Genomic DNA, 19432 nt, shown 5'->3' with positions numbered 1-19432 from the left:
TTGACCACACACACCTATCTCTATCTCAATCAACTTCTCTAAAAATGATCTCTCTCCTATAATGTGAAGTGTTAGGATGACTATGGATCTTGGGACCTAATCGTAATCTTGTGTCGCTTTCATTTAAATATGATTCATATATACGGTTGCCCTCTGAATGGCCTCTAAGGTCATGCGCTCCCCAAAAAGTTCTATGCTTGTGACATCTCGTTTGGATTTACATTAACCAACTTGCACAAAAATATTAACCCACTGCCACGTGGAAGACTTCTAAAGGCCCGTGTGAGCCACTCTCGGACAACGTGTAGATGCGATGTTAAAATCATGAGCGCGTGGGAATGGGATTGAAATTTTCCCCCAGGACTGAGCGGTTTCCAAGTTCCTTATTGGTGCTACACCCACAATAATGGAATTGAATTGAGAGCAATGGAGGAGAAAGAAAGAAAGAAGAGAGAAGTGTGTAAATGTGTTGTGTATCTAAGACTCAAAACACCCTGATCATGATAATGAATAATAATCTCACTTTCCACAAAAAGTAGTTTTTGCTTTGCTTAAATTAGAATGCTTGATAGTTGATGATACCCCGTTTCGGTTATCTCTCTCTCTCTCTCTCTCGAGCCTAGACCAAATCGAAGATATTATTATTTTTATTTGTTTTAAGGAAATCAGACATATTTATGGGATCCTGTTTTTTCACTTGAAAATGCAGGCCCTACTCAAAATTCATAAATGGAACAAACTCGAAAAAATGAATGGAGGAAAAATTTTAGAGTTAAATAGTAAAAGATTATTAATAGGCAAAACTATAATGTTAGTTCTTCAAGTTTATTATGTGTGTGTAATTGGTCTCGTAAGTTTTAAGAGAGCACGATTAGTCCCTCAAGTTTTAAAACTAAGTTGCATTAGTCATTTTATTAACTACCGTTACTTATGTGATTAACGAAACAATGACTTAACATTTTTTTTTAATGGTGTAGCATTTTTTTATTAAAAAGTTATAAAATAAAATTACATGTAAGAAATTCACAAACCAATACCAAATTAATACCAGTATTGCAACTAATTCACAAACCCACATTTCTAAAAATTTTGCAAAAAAAAAAAAAAATCACAAACCCACCTAAGGGTCGTCAATGGGCCGGGTCAAGCCGGCCCGGCCCATGGGCACAATGGGCTAGGCATAATGGGCTATTAACTAGTTAACGGGCCGGGTCAGACTAGGCCAAAAGAGAAAACCTCAGCCTATGACCTTACCCATGGGTAATGCCCATTTGGTCTTTAGCGAGGTGGGCTATCAGGTTGGGCCTAATGGACTACCCATGTACTTGTGTTAGCATATTATTTTATTATTTTTATAAGGAAATAATCAATTTTTTATAAGGAAATAATCAATCTATTTTTTTTAAAAGAAATAATTAAAGAATTTAATATTTAATTACAAATTTTTTTACAGTCAAATCTATTTAATTTTTTGTTTTGTTGATGGAAACCTATTTAATTTTTTTATTAAGGCTTTAAATATTTTTTTTATTTTTATCTTTAATAAAAAAAAATGTCAAATGGTTAATTCAAATTTGCTAGACTACTAGAAAAATATATATTTAGTAAACTAAGTTTAGCATAATTACTTTGAGTATCTTAGTGGTTGAGGGAGTTCTCTTAAAAAATTACTCTATAATATCTCAGGATTAATCCTTCATACACTTCCTATATATTTTTGTTATAAATTATGAGTTATTGGGTTGGGCTGGGCCAACGGATTAGGCTAATGGGTTTGGCAACAGGTTGGGCTACTGGGCTAGCCCACCGGGTACCCATAGGCATAAAAACTAGCCCACGGCCTGACCCACTAAGCTAGTAGGCTACCCATGGGTCTTAATAACAACGGGCTAGGCCGTCCATTAGCCTGGTAGGCTGTCGGGTTTCTGGGTCGAGCTGTGAGCCATGAGCTATTTGATGACCCTTAAACCCACCCACAAGAGAGAGAAGGGGACTAATCTGCCGTCGGTGGAGACCCAAGCCCTAGCTGCTGTTGGCGACAGCCCAAGCCCTAGCCACTACTAGCAACAACCACTAACTGGAGTCCTTACTTCTCTCGCACATTGGAAACAAACAAATCTATTACTATGTCCAAATTGGAAACAAATTCTAGTTCATGACCTTATTGGAAACAAACAAAAATGAAGATTTGTTCACCTCATGATCCACCCCATGAACCTCATGGCGGTCCAATATAGAAGGGCACACTAGTGAAATCACCACACCAGCAATGTTGTGCATTTTTGTATAAAAACGTAACCATTAATAATATAAAAGAAATAAAGAAAACCATATAGTTTCTAACTTTTTGGTTTAATTGTACTCTAACTAGACTCCCATGGCAACCGGAGTTTCGATTACTTCAAGTGCAAATGCAATAACGCGTTGTTTCAAACATAAGACTTACCTATAGGTTCCAAAACCCTTTTCTGCCCTGTTCTAAATTAGATTGGAAATATTTAATGTTTTTAATGTTTTTGCTTTTCTTTCTGTTTAAATATATGGGGATTAACTTAATCAATTTTGATGATTAGGATGGAGAAATTCCCTTATGTATGTAAATGTTTGTTTCCAATCTGGACAGAGTAACAGTGGGATTTGTTTGTTTCCAATGTGCAAGAGAAGCAGGGATGCCGGTCAGTGGCTGTCGCCGGCGGCGGTTAGGGCTTGGGTCTCCACTGGCGGTGGGTCAGTCCCCTTCTCTCTCTCATGGGTGGGTTTGTGATTTTGTTTTTTAAAGTGTGGGTTTGTGAATCAGTTGCAATACTGGTTTTAATTTGGTATTGGTTTATGAATTTCTTACATGTAAATTTATTTTGTAATTTTTTAATAAAAAATGCCACATCATTAAAAAAATGTCAAATCATTGTTCCATTAGTCACGTAAGCAACACCACTAACGACAATCAATAAAAAGACTAATACAACTTAGTTTTAAAACTTGAGGGACTAATTGTGTTTCCTTGAAATTTAAGGGACCAATTATACACATAGGGTGAACTTAAAAGACCAACATTGTAGTTTCGCCTTATTAATAAGGATTTTACTAACAACATCCTTTAAAGAATCAGTTTTTTATATATAAAAAATTTATAGAAAATAAAAAAAAAAAAGTTATTTTTTTCTTTTTCCATAAAATGTTTCTTAAATTGGTTCAATAATGGATGCCCTAAAGACACTAGCTAATCAGACCCAATATAGTACTTGTTTTTAGAGGTTTTAGAACATTCACATCCGGAATCTTCAAACTATTCTATTTTACTATCTTAAAACCTATTTTATCATTTATATCATACCATTTTACAACACTCTCAGCATCCTAACTTTTATTTTTCTATTCAACTCATTAAAATAATATAACTACCTAATAAAATAATACTAGTCCAATCTCTCTCCCACCTTTCTCCTCCATTAGTGTTTATCTCTTTCTCACTATCTCTCTCTTTCAGCCACCATCACCACCACCTTTGTCACAAGAATCCCCCCACCACCACCATGAAATAACCCATCAGATACAGATTGACCATCAGATACAAACCCACTGACCCAGACCACCCCATCAGATTCAAACTCCCACCAATACAAACCCATTAGATACAAACCCACCAATATATATTCATATTTCTGAGCATATTATATATAACTGCTAGACTTACCAAAAAAAAAAAACACCCACCGATACAAACCCATCAAATACAAACTCACCGATACAAACCCTTCAGATTAATCCACCATCACAGATTACCCTAAACCCACCGAGCCAGACCTACGTTGCCACCATTGGTCTCTTTACAGATCCCGTACTGAGCGAAGAACGAGTTGAGTTGCTCATTGCCGCCAGACTCCATTTTCTTGATTTGAATCTCAGACTAGGAGTCTATGGTGAGGGATCGAACGAAGGAGATATGGAAGCCGAGGCCATGGTGCTTGCCAGAGCACTCTGAGCACATGAACACGCCGTACAACACCGACGCCCATTGTGGATTCTTTTGCAAACAGTCCATGCAGATCTTGTTCCCCGCTTGCGATTGCAAATCCCATAGCCGTCTCAACACTGCCATTTGGGTCCGATCCAACCATTTTCAAATCAGATTCTACTAAACCGAATCCAAAAAAATTTAAAAAAAAAAAATCAGGGCAGAAAGAGAAATGAATTGAAATGAGAGAAAAAAGCTTTTGGAAGAATCAAAGAGGGAGTGAAAAAATAAATAAAAATAATAAGAAAGGAAAAAAATTGAGTGGCTGAGGGAGAAAGAGAGAGAAAAAAAAAAAAATATATATATATATATATATATAACTTATGCAAGATGCTACAGTACCATCATAAAAGTAAGACGGTATTATAGCAGTATTGGAAATTTTTTTCCAAGTTTACAAGTTTAGAAGACCGGATGGAGTGGGTTTTTTGTGCTTTAATGGTAAAATAGACCAACATATGGCATATGGCATGCTAGGTGTGAATGCTCTTAGTTCAGAAGCAAGTGCTACTATTATAATCATGCCCAAATAGAAAAGCCACATTAATCACTCTAACCATTTTTTTTCTACCATAAAATCAAAACCATACTTTTTAGAATTATTGCAATTAATAAATGATAAAATGATGTTAAAGGTGAATAATCTATGTGAAAATTATGTTGTATTTGCTACAACTTGTGACTCCAACATGTTATTAGAGTTTTAAAATTCAAGAACCAAAAGAGCTTAGTAAATAAAACTTAGGAACTAACAAAATTCACATCTGGGTCTTTATAATTTTTTTTTTTTTTACACAACTTAATAGGCTACTTTATCTATTACAAACTCATTTTACCATACACCCTACATCTCATTCTCTATATTTTCATACAGCTCATTAAGAAATATATACCCTACCCAATAAAATAATATAATCCATCTTTCTCTCTCTTCTCCCAAATCTCTCTATTTCTCTCTTTCTCTCCGTCTCTCTCTTCCAACCACCTACCGCCCACCATCCAAACTTACACTCTGATCAATGCATCCACCACCCACCACCCATCCAACCACCGAAACTCAACAAACACCATCAACAGAAACTAAAAAATCACCATAAACCAATGCAAATCTAACCACCAACAACCAAAGCAGCCACCACAACCAACCACAAAATCACAATTGCCACCACCATGCCAACCACCAAAACCCATTAACTAAAAAAAAACACCAAAATCCATTAAATCAAAAACCACCAAAACCAAAACCCAAATGAAACCCTATACCAAAAACAACATACCCTATAGTTTTGAGACAAGAACAACACCACCAACCACCGAACTAGCATTACCGACCACTGAAACTTTGAAACCAATCCAAGATCCACAACTCATCGAAACCCACCACTTACAACCTATTCAAACCCAAGCCTCAAACGCTGATTCAAACCCAAGACCCATGGTGGCAAACCCACGACCACCATAGAACCATCAAAACGTTGATTCAAACCTAAGACCTAAAGCAAACAAAACCCAGAAACGACCCATCTTCAAGCTGCCGCTGTTGTCATCTTTAATCTTCAAGCCTCTGTTGTCGTCGTCGCCATTGTCATCGAGAGAGACTTAGCTAAGAGAGAGAGAGAGAGAGAGAGAGAGAGAGAGAGAGAGAGAGAGAGAGAGAAGAGGAGAGTGAACTTTTTTTATTAAAGGAGGAGAGAGAAAATTACTGTAGAGAATAAAAAATTATATTAAATTTTAACAACTGGCTATAGTAAGTTGGTATCAATACGAACTTACTATAGCAAGTTAGCATAATTTTTTAACTATAGCAACCAAGATGTTGCATGTTTTTAATGGATTGGGTTGTAAAATAGAAATTTTGGGGGAAAGGGGGGATACCAACTTACTATAGCAAGTTAGCATAATTTTTTAACTATAGCAACCAGGATGTTGCATGCTTTTAATGGATTGGGTTATTTTGGGGGAAGGGGTGGGGGATTGGGGAGGGGGGGGGTTAATGCTCTAAGAGTATTAGCATCCGGTTTCTACAAATTATCCTATTTAGCATCATAAAAGTTACTATTATATCATACCATTTTACAACACACCCAACATCTCAAAACTCTTTTTTTTTTCTTTTTTTTTCCATTTTATTTAAATATTCTTTTTTATTTGTTTTTACTATCTCTCTCTCTCTCTCTCTCTCTCTCTCTCTCTCTCTCTCTCTTCCCTAATGCAATTAAAAACCACAACCAATTAGCAACACCAAAAAAAACCAGACCACACTCACACTCATCAAACCCACCACCACCACCAATCACCACCCACGGCCAAAACATCACCAAAACCCATTAGCAAGCAAACCCAACACCGCCCATACCCACGGCCAAAACCCAACAACGATCTCACAACCAGAACCATGCCGATCCAGCAACCACTAGACCTACACTGATCTCACAACCACCAGGCACCACCATGGCAACAACCTACCCCCCCACCACCACCATGGCAACACCCGTCAAAAGCCACCCAAAATCAAACTCATTCCAAAAATCCAACCTAAACCTATTGGAACCTAGTCATAATCACGATTACCCAGCCACAACCACGACCCCACGCCACCACTGCACCTCCACAACTAAAACCCCTATGCCACCACAACACATAACCCCACAACCTAAACCCACCACGCTGCCGCCACCCACCGACCCAAAACCCACTCCTACACAAATCAAAACCCCACACCTACACCATCAAACCACATCATAGACCAGCACACAACCCAAATCAGCCCATGCCCATGCCCACGCCCACGCCTACCTCTGTCGCTACCACCACCACACAGATTTTGGGTTTAAGACAAGGGGGTTCGGGTTTGACGAGAGGAGAGAGCAGAATAAGTGAGAGAGAGAGAGAGAATAAAATATAATAAAAAATTACAGAAGCTTGCTATAGTACCATCATATATTTTAGGATGGTACTATAGCATAAGTGTAAAATTTTTTACTATTGGAAGACTGGGTAATGGGATTTTTTTGGGGTGCTTTGACGCTAAAATATACCCTGATATACCATATATCATGCCGGGTATTGATGCTCTAATAATGTATAGGAAAATGTCTTTTATCTTTTACATACATATCTATCACTGGGAGTTGCGACATATGCAATTGAATTTGTAATATTGAAAATGATCTAAATAAACTCAATTTTTTTTTAAATGCAAAAAGGTTATTTGATTGGATGGAATTGTTGTGAAGGTGTTGACTTCAATAAAGTCAAGCAAACAGGCTCACATGTATAATGTGTTTATTATTATTCGGTGGAATACAATATTATTATCTTTATATTATTAGTGGTAATTGCGTTAAAAGACTTCTATCTAAATATACATCAATGTCAGTTTCTTTAAGATATTCTCTCTTCTGTGTGTGTGTATGTTAAAATACTTAGTATTCTAAAAAATAAAATAAAAAACACTGTTTCTTCTCTTTTAAGAGGAGAATCATGATTTAAATTCTCTTTTCCAAATTTTGTATCTATAAAATTATCAAAGAAAAAAAAAAAAAGAGAGAGAAGAAGAAGAAGTAGTGATGACTACATCTACAAGCATCTTACTAGGTTTTGATATACAATTAGATTAAACCATTGATATAGTCTTAGAAATAAGGAAAAGTTATATAATATATATATATATATATATATATAGAGTTTTTCTTTATCAATTCAATTGTTACATACATCAAATAAGGAGAAGAGATTCGAATTTTAGTTGTCCCAATGGTGGCTCCGGGACAAATATTTAGGGGGGTTAATTAGAAGATACATTTTGGGTAAAAAAAAGTAAGTCTTGCAGTCTATATGATTTATTTATTACAAAAATTTTCATAGTACATAATAGCAAGAGAATAAAAGATGAGAAGTGTTACATTCACAACATTTTCACAACACTTTTCTAACAAAATTTAGATCATATATTTTTATTAGTTATAATTTAAATTCACTACTGAAACTACTTTTTTCCATCAGTAACAGCTAGTAACAATCAGCCACTTAAATTTTGTTGTGAGCGTATTATGAACATAGCGTTTCTCATATAAGATAAACTATAAGTTCATTGTATATTGTTTATTAATATGGTGAAGATACTAATTATTATTGTTAAGATTAACTCTTGGAAATCATCTATTGTTTGTAAATACAATCAACATATGAATTATTGTTGTTAAGTGAACTCTAAGCGAGATCTAAATACAATAAAATTTTATGTATTAGTTTATTTTAAATTTGTTAAGATCTAAATGATTTTTTTAAGATTTAAGATAAACAAATTTATATTTTTGTTGTTAGGTTTACTATTTTTCCCTCTTTTTTTAGATCAAATTGGTTTGTTATTGGGTTTTTTTTTTTTTTTTTTGGTTTAAAAAGACCAAGAAGTTGTCAATATGATTATATTCAAGTTCATTTCAACTAGGCTTAAAAAAAAAATTAGGTTTAAGGGGTTCAAAATTTATTTTAGGAGCCTCAAGTAAAAAAAATTAAAAAATTATATATAAATTTTCTTTTGGGCCCAGTTCAGGGAGTTCAACTTAGGGGGTTCAAATCTGTACCTAGAGCCGCCTGTGAGTTGTCCTTATAAAGGATTCCAAATAATACCACTAAAACTATAAATTTTTTGAAAAAACAAAAACAAATAGAATTCATAAAGAATACTCGAAAAGAAAACAATAAATAATAGCTTTAGTAAAGTGTAAGTTTTTAAAAATTTTATTGATGATATATATATATATATATATGTATATGGTTTATCCTGTTTGGACTTTTGGACACATACAAATATTAACTTCCAGATTTTTTTTTTTTTTTTCCCTTTAAAAATATGCTTCCAGGCTTTCCAGTTTCCACATGTCACTCCATTTTTTGTTTGGAACATAGATGTCACGCCATTATGTGTTTGTACTATACTGTAAATGATTGTGCTAACTTCAGTCAAAAGAAAAAACTTTTGCTAAATTTGTCAACTCATGGTTTTAATTTTTAATTTTTGACGTTTTGTAATTTGTCTTTAGTTGACTATCCCGCGCTTAACTTTAAAAAAACGAGTTTCTCAACAAAAAAAAAAAAAAAAAAAAAAACTTTAAAAAATCGAAGGCTTTAAAAATATGGTCAATTGCAAACAGACCATCAATACTTGAAATTATGTGTGTATTTAAACTATTATAAATGACAAAATTCATCTCTTTATATCACTTCCATCAACCATGACCGACGAAAGAAGCTTGATTGCTTCATTGTAAAAAGATTACTATTTTTTTAGTAAATATATATTGATTTTAAAATTTACTTTCACATTTTAAAATAAAATTTAATAACTTTTCTTTTTTCTAAAATTGAATTCTAAAAAAAGGAAAAAAAAAAAAAAAACTCTCTCTCTCTCTAAGAAAAAGGCCAAAAAAAAAAAAAAAAAAAAGGGAACTACCTAAGAGTACAAATTTGGTACACCGATGAATTGAGCGTGCGCCGCGTGCCTAAGATCAACTTAAGTCAGGTTAATCTCCTAAGTTACGTTGTTTACTCTTACCTTAAACTCGTCGGATGGGATTTCAAGAGTAAGAGTTAGATATTTCTCTTCGTTGATTTTATTTTTATTTTCAATTTAAAAAAAAAAAAAAAAAGAGAGAGGAAAATTCTAGACTTGACATGAAGATGGAAGAAAAATTAAGTTAGATATTTTTTCTTGTGCCTGTGAACATAGTAAAAAATATGGGGTATAACATTTAGGTAAGACTGTAAATGAACAAAGCTTATTCATAAATAACTTAGGTTTGGATCGAAAAAAGTTTGTTTATAAACTAATTAAGCTTAAATCTTAGTTTCAAGCTTGTTTAATAAATGAGTCAAACTCAAGTAAAAAAAATTGTTCATGAACGAACTGTGAACATTAAGACTCGATACAAAACAACTAAGTCTAGAGTGTGTTTGGATATCCTTTATGGCTGAAAACTGAAAACACTGTAGCAAAATAATTTTTAAATGTGTGAATAGTGTCGTGAGACCCAATTTTGAAATTGTTTTTACTGAAAAAAGTATTTGTGGGTCCTATAAATAGTGCACGAGACCCACTGAAAAACGTGAGACGCACTGAAAAACGTGAGACGCAGCTGAAAAGTGCTTTTTAGCACTATCCAAACATACACCTAGGCTCATTATGGGTTTGGTAAGAAGCCTGATATAAGTTCCACAATTAAACAATTATTTTACTAAGATTTTAAGTGATTGAGAGTTGGAATTGCTCGTCCAAACCAAATGGGCTTAATAATAAGCTTGATGTAGACTTGGTAATATACTTGTGTTAAATCTTAGGCTCGAAGGCTTGATATTGAGCTTAAGTTTAAGCTTGATATTAAACTCGAATTCGAACTCAATTTGACTAATGAATCAAACTGAGCTAAGCTAAACCAAGCCAAGTTCAAGCTTTTAGATTTGTTGACGAGCTTGATCTCAAAAATCATTTTTAGGCTTGGTTTGAGTTCGAGCTCGAGCTAAGCTTGAACATTATACATTCATTGTCGAGCCAAGGTTGAACACTCACTACTTAACAAAGCTCAACTTGTTTACGATCCTACATTTAAGCTCCATTTGGTTTATTGTAAAAATATTTTTAAATTAATTTTTTATAATAATAGTTTAAAATAACTGTTAATATTTTACATTAATAAAAGAAAATCTAAATTAATTAGTTAATTGAAACTAAACTAAACATGGCATAAATCTCCAAACATTTTTTATGACTGAAATTGATATTTAACATGACTAAAATCTTGAAATGGTTAGTTTCACATAAACAAAGAAAAGCAAACAAGACTGGAAAGGGAAATCAAAATACATGTGAACAAAGAATTTGAGTTATGACTTTGAGTATAGTTGACGTATGTGTTAGGAATATGAAATAATTATTATAATCCCTTTAATTAGGTAGTTAGCTAGTTGGTTGAGATTATGATGAGTTAGTTAGGATTTAAACACATGTAGCTCATTTAACACATGGCTTAATTCAAAGAGCACCTGTTGAATTAACTAGCCAATTATCTTGAGCCATGTGGATCAATAACATTAGAGCTAATCTCCTATAAATACATGATTGTAATTCAACATTAGATATCAATTGAAGAATGAACCTAATCATTGCTTAGTGCATTTCCTCTCTCTTTCTCTCTCTTTATTTCTCTATGGAGGGTGACAATATCGAATTAAGTCAATTTTCCTTCAATTCTCCTATAATTCCTATCCATTCCCATTAGGAACCACCAGGTTCCTAACAGTATGACACTTCATTTTGGTGTACTTCAGCACACAAGATGGTGTACACTTATGGATTAGGCATACAATTATTTGGTTTCAATAAAGGCTCAAATTTCTCAATTTTAGTGTCTATTTGGTATGATTAAATTTGCCAACTTATTTTACTATTCAACTTATTTTTGCTACTATTCATGGGTCTCACTGTACTTTTTTGTACTATTTATGGGTCCTACTGTACTATTTCAGCTAATTTTTATTTTTATCTATAATACTTTCAGCAAAAAGTTTTTAGTTTCAGCAAAATAAATGAATCTCAAACAGACTCTCAACCCGCTCTTGTTGTCATTTTGGGAGTGCCCGTGGGTGCAGTGCGTACATGAGAATAAAAAAAGAATAGCCAATCACAAATAAAATGCATAAAAAGAAAGAAAAAGTGATCATGCATCATTCATGAAATGGAAAATGAAAACTAAATGAACATAACATTTAGAGAAAAGGTAAAGATTGTGAGAAGGAATTCGTACCTCTTCCTCAATTACTTGGAGTAAACAATTCATCGGCCCCTCAATTTTTCATTACCACGACTCAATTCTTAATCAGGTATGAGTTCAAGTCCAAGATAACAAAACGCAAAGAAACGATTAATAGCTTTCACAAACATAAAATAAAATCGAAATCTTTTGGTTAGGAATAGGATGTTTGCTTTCGAAAATAGATCTATTCATCCTTATGTCGGTATTCATTGGGGACTCTAGTTTCCACCTATGGTCACCATGTACACTTATCCTTACCTCATAATTTCTCCATGCCATGATCCCCATCATTCACCTTCATCCTTGCTTAAGGGTGGCAAAGTAAGCCCAGACCCATTTGTCCACCTAAACCCACCCATTCTAATTGAACCCAAACCCACCCAATTATTAATTGGGTTAAATGGACATCAACCCAATTAGACCCAATGATTATTGGGTTTTAACTAAGAACCCATTGAACCCCATTTAACCCAAAAATAATATACTCAAATTCAACCCAGCCCTTTTCATATATTAAAAAAAAAAAAAAAAAAAAAAAAACCCCAACTCTTAGACAAAATTAGACTCTAATTTTCTTATTTTGTTTCCCTAACTTTCTCGGCAACCAAATAGATTCCAATTTCATTAATATCTTTAACAAAAGCATTAAAAGAGAGCTCACTAGAGTCCATTTCTAGTGGTTCGAAGCATCGAAGGAAGCATTTTCCAAACCTTGAGAGAAATTATAGACGGAATTGAAGCTGGAAACGATTGGATGATTGACGAGAAGAACCTGATTGGGGTGAATCTCGTTGATGACGACAACGCCAGCCAATGCATCAACGTAAGTCGAAATCGGAAGCTCTCACTCTAGCAACCACTCGTGGCTCCGCTGCGAGATCTGAACCTTAAGCCTTCGATGATCTGCCATTGATGGTGAAGCAAAGGAAAATTCGACAAACATGGACTCGGTGGACACGACAAACATGGACTCGTCGAGGCATCCCTAAATGTTCTTCGGCGAGTCAATAAGGTACTTGACCCGACATGCGATGCCATAGATTTGGGTTCAGGCCGGGTTAGGATGGATGATGAGCTTGGGGCTTTCGAAGGAGAAGGAGGAGAAAGCATTTTTTTTTTTTTTTTGGGTGTTGGTTTTTAGTTCATAGATAATTGGAATCCAATTTTCAAAATTCATTTCCTTATTTTTCTAAATATTATTAGCAACCAAACGGTGGACATTCCTCTATTTTCCTCTTTGTGCTGTTACTGTGTTTATGGGCATTTTGGTAATTTTGATAATTGGGTGGGTTGGGGTTTACCCATTATAATTGAGTTGGGTTGGGTTGGGTTTGGGTTAAAAACAATTAGTTAAATGAGTTTTAATGGGTGAATGAGTTTTATATACCTAACCTGATTATGTCCACCCGAAACCCACCCATTTGACACCCTATCCTCGCTCAAGGTCAGGTCAACATGCAAAATCTCTAGTAGGGGCTATTATAAGATGTTAATCCAAGACTACCTTGATCCCAATTCCCAACCATTTGTCTCAAGAAGTGAGTTCTCAGTGGGTATAAGCCATGACAAAATGAGACGTCTTTTTCATTTATTTATTATTATGAATTAAAAAATAATAGGAGGGAGTGACGAGAGTGGCTTCTCTACCTAAGCGTTATCATAGTAGCATCTTATCCGTTGGATCCTAACCTGTCTAAGTTCTTTATTTGTCTTAATTTCATTATTTCCGGCCTAGGTTCATACATGGACGAATTAAACAAATCAGAATATCTCCTTTGAAGAAAAAAAAAAAAAATTATATATATATATATATCTATATATATGTATAAAAAAGCTTATCCCCTCAGTCTTAAATGAGATTGAACTCAAATGCTCCTTTCTTGGACTAAGTCCTAGAGTTAGGTAACGACGTAAAGAATCTTGAAGACAATTCATCCATCACATAAATATGATAAATATTTGAAGGTTATTTAATAGTTTAATATCTTTAAATTAATTTTTTATTTAGTTTGTGAACATTACCCTCCCTGCATTCCAAACTCATTTCTTTCTATCCAACAAATAAAGTTGAACTACCAATTTCAAGCTATTACTTCTTTAATCTCTCAACATCTTCCTGCTTGAAATAACTATTTATTAAGTGTTTTTTTTATAACCTCTGATGGAACATTTTAATTTAATTTAGAGACATAGTACAATACAACAAGTGTTAACAATGGTTATTATTTTTATGAAATGAAACTGAAGTGTTGTTTTCAACCAACTTAAGCATCAGATGATGACCACAAATTTGGCTGAGGCTTCTTGTCCAAAAACTGGTCTTAAAGGTGTCAGCCTCAATGAAAGTGCATTATTGGGCTTAAAAATTTTGACGGGGGAAGTGGGGGCAAAACATGACTTGTGTCCCTAATAAACAGCCTAAAACTAGTTAGATTTATAGGGTGTATTAAAGGAGAACCAAATGTTTGGAGTTTACGCTTTGGAAGGTTAACGATAAGATAGGTCACTTGGCCACGATGTGACACCATTCTTTTGTAAAAGGGACTTGAATGGTGAGATAAAATAAAAGGCTGAGAGAAAATTATGAAAATGAAAATGGGTGGGTCTCGGTCTGTGGGGGGACTCAACGTCCTTCCTGATTTTGTAAGATTCTTGATGAACATATTCAACCTTCCACTCACTCCATTGCTGAAAACCACTTAGCCACTTTTTTGATAAGCAACCACTTAGCCACTTGCTTTGCTTAAAACGAATTCCATTCTATCCAGTGTATCTAGAATATCTTTTGGGTCTTAGGATTTATTATTATTAGTATTATTATAATAAAAGCCAAACGAGTTTAATAAAATTAATTAGAGTTTACTTTTAAGGGTTTATTTATTTATTAATTATTACACTAATGAGTTGCAAACAATTTGTTGAGTTTAAGGAAGTTACGTAAAGTAATATCTTACTTAAGTTCTGTTTGGATACAGTTTATTTTGTTGAAAATTAAAAATTGAAAATAATAATAAAAAATTTACTATTCACTATTTTTTTACTGTTCATATGCCTTAGTGTTTCATGAACAGTGCACCGGCGCTAGTCTTAAAAAAAAAAAAAGATAAAAAGGAAAGAAATGTAGACGCAGATATGGGAAGCGCAAAATACACTTCCCAAACACACTCTCTGTGTCCGTTTGGATAACTTATTTTTTACCCGCTTATTTTACTATTTAGCTTTGTGGGGCTAGAGAACTTATGACCTGGCCCACTTTCCATTAGAACCCAAGGCCCGTGCCGAGGAGAGTAGTTGCCGAGGACAAGTAGTGAAAGACCAAATAGCCTAGAGATGCAGCCGATGATGACCCTGTCCTCGGTGTCCCAAGACTTAAAAGGGAAGAACGACATGTCATCAAAGGCAGCCTCCAAAGCGCCCCCAGAAAAAAAGGCGAGTAGAATGGGACTCACATGAGGGTACGGAGTGGGAGTGGTTCAAGGAAAAGACGTCACCTCTGCATTGAATGCGCCAACAAATGTCCTAACCATATTGATGGGAAAAGACTCCTGAACAGTGTGGTTTCGGTTATTGCAACTAACAGAAAGTAGGGGGAGGCGGCTGATGAGACAGGTACTTGAGTATGTGCCTGCCTGATCAACAGATGGAGGGTTAGGATCAACCGAGAAGGACTATATAATGTAAAGGTTTATGCGCCAAAAAGGGGGGGGCCTGAAACCAAGGTACCCAAAAAAGAGAAAGGAAGAATAGGAACATTAAGCTTCATGGACAAGATCCACGGACAACCTTAGCTCACCTCTATGCGTCCACCATGAATACCATAACTACCCATCGTCCGGTGACCGAGGTCTAGCATTTCAAGCCCACGCTTTACAAATTATATTGTTTGGGCCCTTAACGTGCGAACCCAATACCATTTTGGGATCGGTACAAATTGAGTCCTTACAAGCTTATTTTTGTTATTATTCATAGGCCACACTGCACTTTTTGGTACTATTCATGGGTCCCACTGTACTATTTCAGCTAACTTTTACCTTTATCTACAATATTTTCAGAAAAACGTTTTCAATTTTAGCAAAATAAGTGGATCCCAAATAGATCCTATATAAAAATTTTGGATTTTTTTTTTCTAAGGAAAGAATTTTATGTTAAATTTGATAGAAGTCCTTAGAGTAAATTGCAAATTACGCCCTTAAAGTTTGAAGGTGATTGAATTTTACTCCCCGAAGTTTCAGAATTTGAATTTTATATCCTAAAATTTGAAGTGCTTGGATTTTATACCCTGATGTTTTATAATTTAGATTTTATCTCCTAAAATTTGAAAGCATTGGGGTTTTATACCCTAAATTCTAAAACTTTAGAGTGTAAAATCCAAATACCTCAAAACTTTAGGAAATAAAATCCAAACACTCTTAAAATATAGGGGGTAAAATTTAAATTCTAAAATATCAGGGTGTAAAATCTAAACATTTCCAAACTTTTGGGGGTAAAATCCAAATTCTGAAACTTTAGGATGTAAAATACAATCACCCTCAAATTTTATGAGTGTTATTTGTAATTTACCCAAGTCCTTATTACCAATAGTCAAGAGGTAACATTATTTAATTTTTTATTTATTTAAGTGTGAAAATACATCTTCACTATAGTTAAGGTGAGTCAAACTTGCCTTATTTAGTATTTTGCTAATAAGGCATACCTTGTAGACATTTTTTTTTTTTTTTGGACATAAAGAAGTGGTATTTCAAGTTCCAACCTTTGGCCAGATTGTAAGTTCAAGTTAACTCAACTATTAATGTCTCTAATATTATGCCATAAGTTGGAATTATATATATATATATATATATATATAAAACCTTTGGCCAAACTAATCCACTCCCTATTTATAACACTCTCCTAAAACTTCATAATTTGATAATGTGTTGTATACATTATTATAACTAGTGTATAATTCTGTGCATAAACACGGGTACATTTAAAAATAATCACAATTATATATATACTCTTCTTCTTCTTCCATTTTTTTTTTGGTAAAGGTTAATAATTTATATCCATTATAATTTGATATTACTATATTTTTCAATCACAAATATACCTAGGGGTGTGATGAAACGCATGTGCTCAAAGGCTAGTGGACAATGAAGGATTTGATATTGTCAATTTAGATAATTATATGAAGTTAAGAGCAATTAGTTTTTTTTAAAAGAAGTTAAAAGTAGTTTAAATTGTAATCAAACGTGTGTGTGTATATGTGTATATATATAGTTAATAAACTTGAGGATTTTTTTTTAAAATTTTTTTTGATAGGAAGATAAACATGAGCATGATTTTTTATTTTTTGTTTAACTTGTTTTTCTATTAAAAAAAAAATGGTAAACGTATACTTATTTTGAAGAAGTGGGTTAGTGGGAGAGTAATCTTATTTTGTAGGAAATATTTTAGATGAGAGTTAGAGATATATTTTTATAGTGTTATTCTTAAGTTTTGCCCCTACTTAAATGTAGGCTGTATGGGCATTTTGGAATTAAAAAAATGCCTAGTCCAAACAAGAGAAGCTTCTTAAATAATAATATAAATATACACACACACACACACTAGCCTCTAAGCACGCGCATTGCATATGCTTAGAAACTCTTCTATTATTTTTTTGGGTAAAAGTTAATAATTTGCATCTATCATAATTTGGAAATATATATTTTTATTTTTCAAACACATAAAAATGATAAATTTTAGAGATAAGCATTAACTGTAATATTTATTTTTTGAACGTGTTTGAAAGTGGTGTAGTGATATAGAGAAAAGTTTGGGTATATAGGAAAAATAAGATGAACGTGAAGGGAAAGAAGGCTAAATTTTAGGAGTTCTCTTTTTTATTTTTTAAATTGGGGTGTTTTACTTTTATTGGATGACAAAGGTTATCAGCCTTACAACTACTACACAAGACTTATGGAAAGTATTGATGGGACAAATATCAACATCAGCCATCTAGCATGCACGTGGAGGACAAGGATGAGAGGAGAAGGAAGTATTAAAGGAGAGATAGGTAACAGGAGAAAGGGATCAAGAAAGAAAGAGAAAATTACTGTAGCATTAAGGACTGACTTTGTAATCAAATCTAAAAGAAATATATAAGAACAGATCTCCTCGGACTTTGCCGATAACAATTTTCTTCATTATAAACTTGTCCATTTACATCTTCTTGTCGTAAAAATCTACTTTTGTGTTTGTCTGATTCATTAGAGCCCAATTTTTCAACCCATTCTCTACAAATTCATTGTTTTGGGTTTTTTAGGCCTCAATCCATCCATCCATCTATTGGGCTAGGGATTTAAATCTGGTCCTTACAAACGTAAAAGGAAAAAAAAATCCTAAATTTTAGGAGTTCTCTTTTTGAATTCAAAATGAAAATTTTTATTTGACATTTATAACCCTATTTATAAGAGAAGTTACTTTTCATTAATGATGAGGGTATTTTTGAATTACATAAAAACCTAGTCCAAATAAGGAAATCATCTTATATATATATGATTTAGACTCTTCAGTTTTTGCATCCAATAATTCACTTGCAATAAAAATTAAAAAATTATATGGGATACATGGCGTAAAATTGAACTTTAATTTAGAATCTAATTGAATTTAAACTTTTTGATTTTTGCACCTAATAATTCACTTGACACACAAATTTAAAAATTAGATCAGACATGTGGCGCAAAATTAGACTTCAATTTAGAATATGATTGGATTTTCTCTCAGATTTGTGTATGTGTATGTATATATCACTTTTTTTTTTTTTTTTCGAGAATGAAAACTTCAACCTTTATTAATCAATTGGCAAATCTGTCTGATAAGCAATTAATATGTGTGATGGGACGTCGTCCATCCATACTGAAAAATCAGTAACATGACGTGCATGCTTAGTTAGGTTGTGAGCTATCATAGTACCTTCCCTACGAACATGAGAAAAACTAATACATTGAAAAGATTCAGCTACAGCTTTTACTTCTTTGATTAAAAGACCAAACGAGGCTAAATGTAGCGAATCCTCCATCAATGAGTTCATTAGTTCTTCACAATCTCCCTCTAAAATATCCGAATCTAGCCCCAATTCTTGAGCAAACTCCAAGGCTCTTGCTGCAACCATAGTTTAAGTCTCTAGCACAGTAAGAGGCGGGGAAATGGAGTGAGACAAAGAGGCCATGACCAAACCTTTACAGTCCCAAATGATTACTCCTATCCCAACTCTGTCCAAAGTGGTAAACAATGTTGCATCAAAATTTATTTTGTATAAGCCATCAGGAGGGGCTGTCCATCTCAATGTCGGCCTCACTACTTGTGGTTGGACTAGTGATTGGGCTGCCTGAAAATCTTGAAGACCATCGCTCGCTGCAGCACTTGATCAAGTGGAAAATTTGGCGATGAGAAGCTAGCTTTGTTGTGCCTAAACCACATAGTCCAAGTTAGCATCGCAAACAGCTCAATGTCACACCTCGATTCCAGCACCGTGGATAGCAACTGAGCAAAGTCTGAATGTGAAGAGCCTTGTCTAAATTGCCATTGTGGGTCTACATCCCAGATTTGTGATAAGCTCGGGTAGAACCATAGTGCATGTATA

The sequence above is a fragment of the Quercus lobata genome, chromosome 1, assembly GCF_001633185.2.
Source record: "Quercus lobata isolate SW786 chromosome 1, ValleyOak3.0 Primary Assembly, whole genome shotgun sequence".
Classification (NCBI taxonomy): domain Eukaryota; kingdom Viridiplantae; phylum Streptophyta; class Magnoliopsida; order Fagales; family Fagaceae; genus Quercus; species Quercus lobata.
This window is presented reverse-complemented; position numbering follows the sequence as displayed.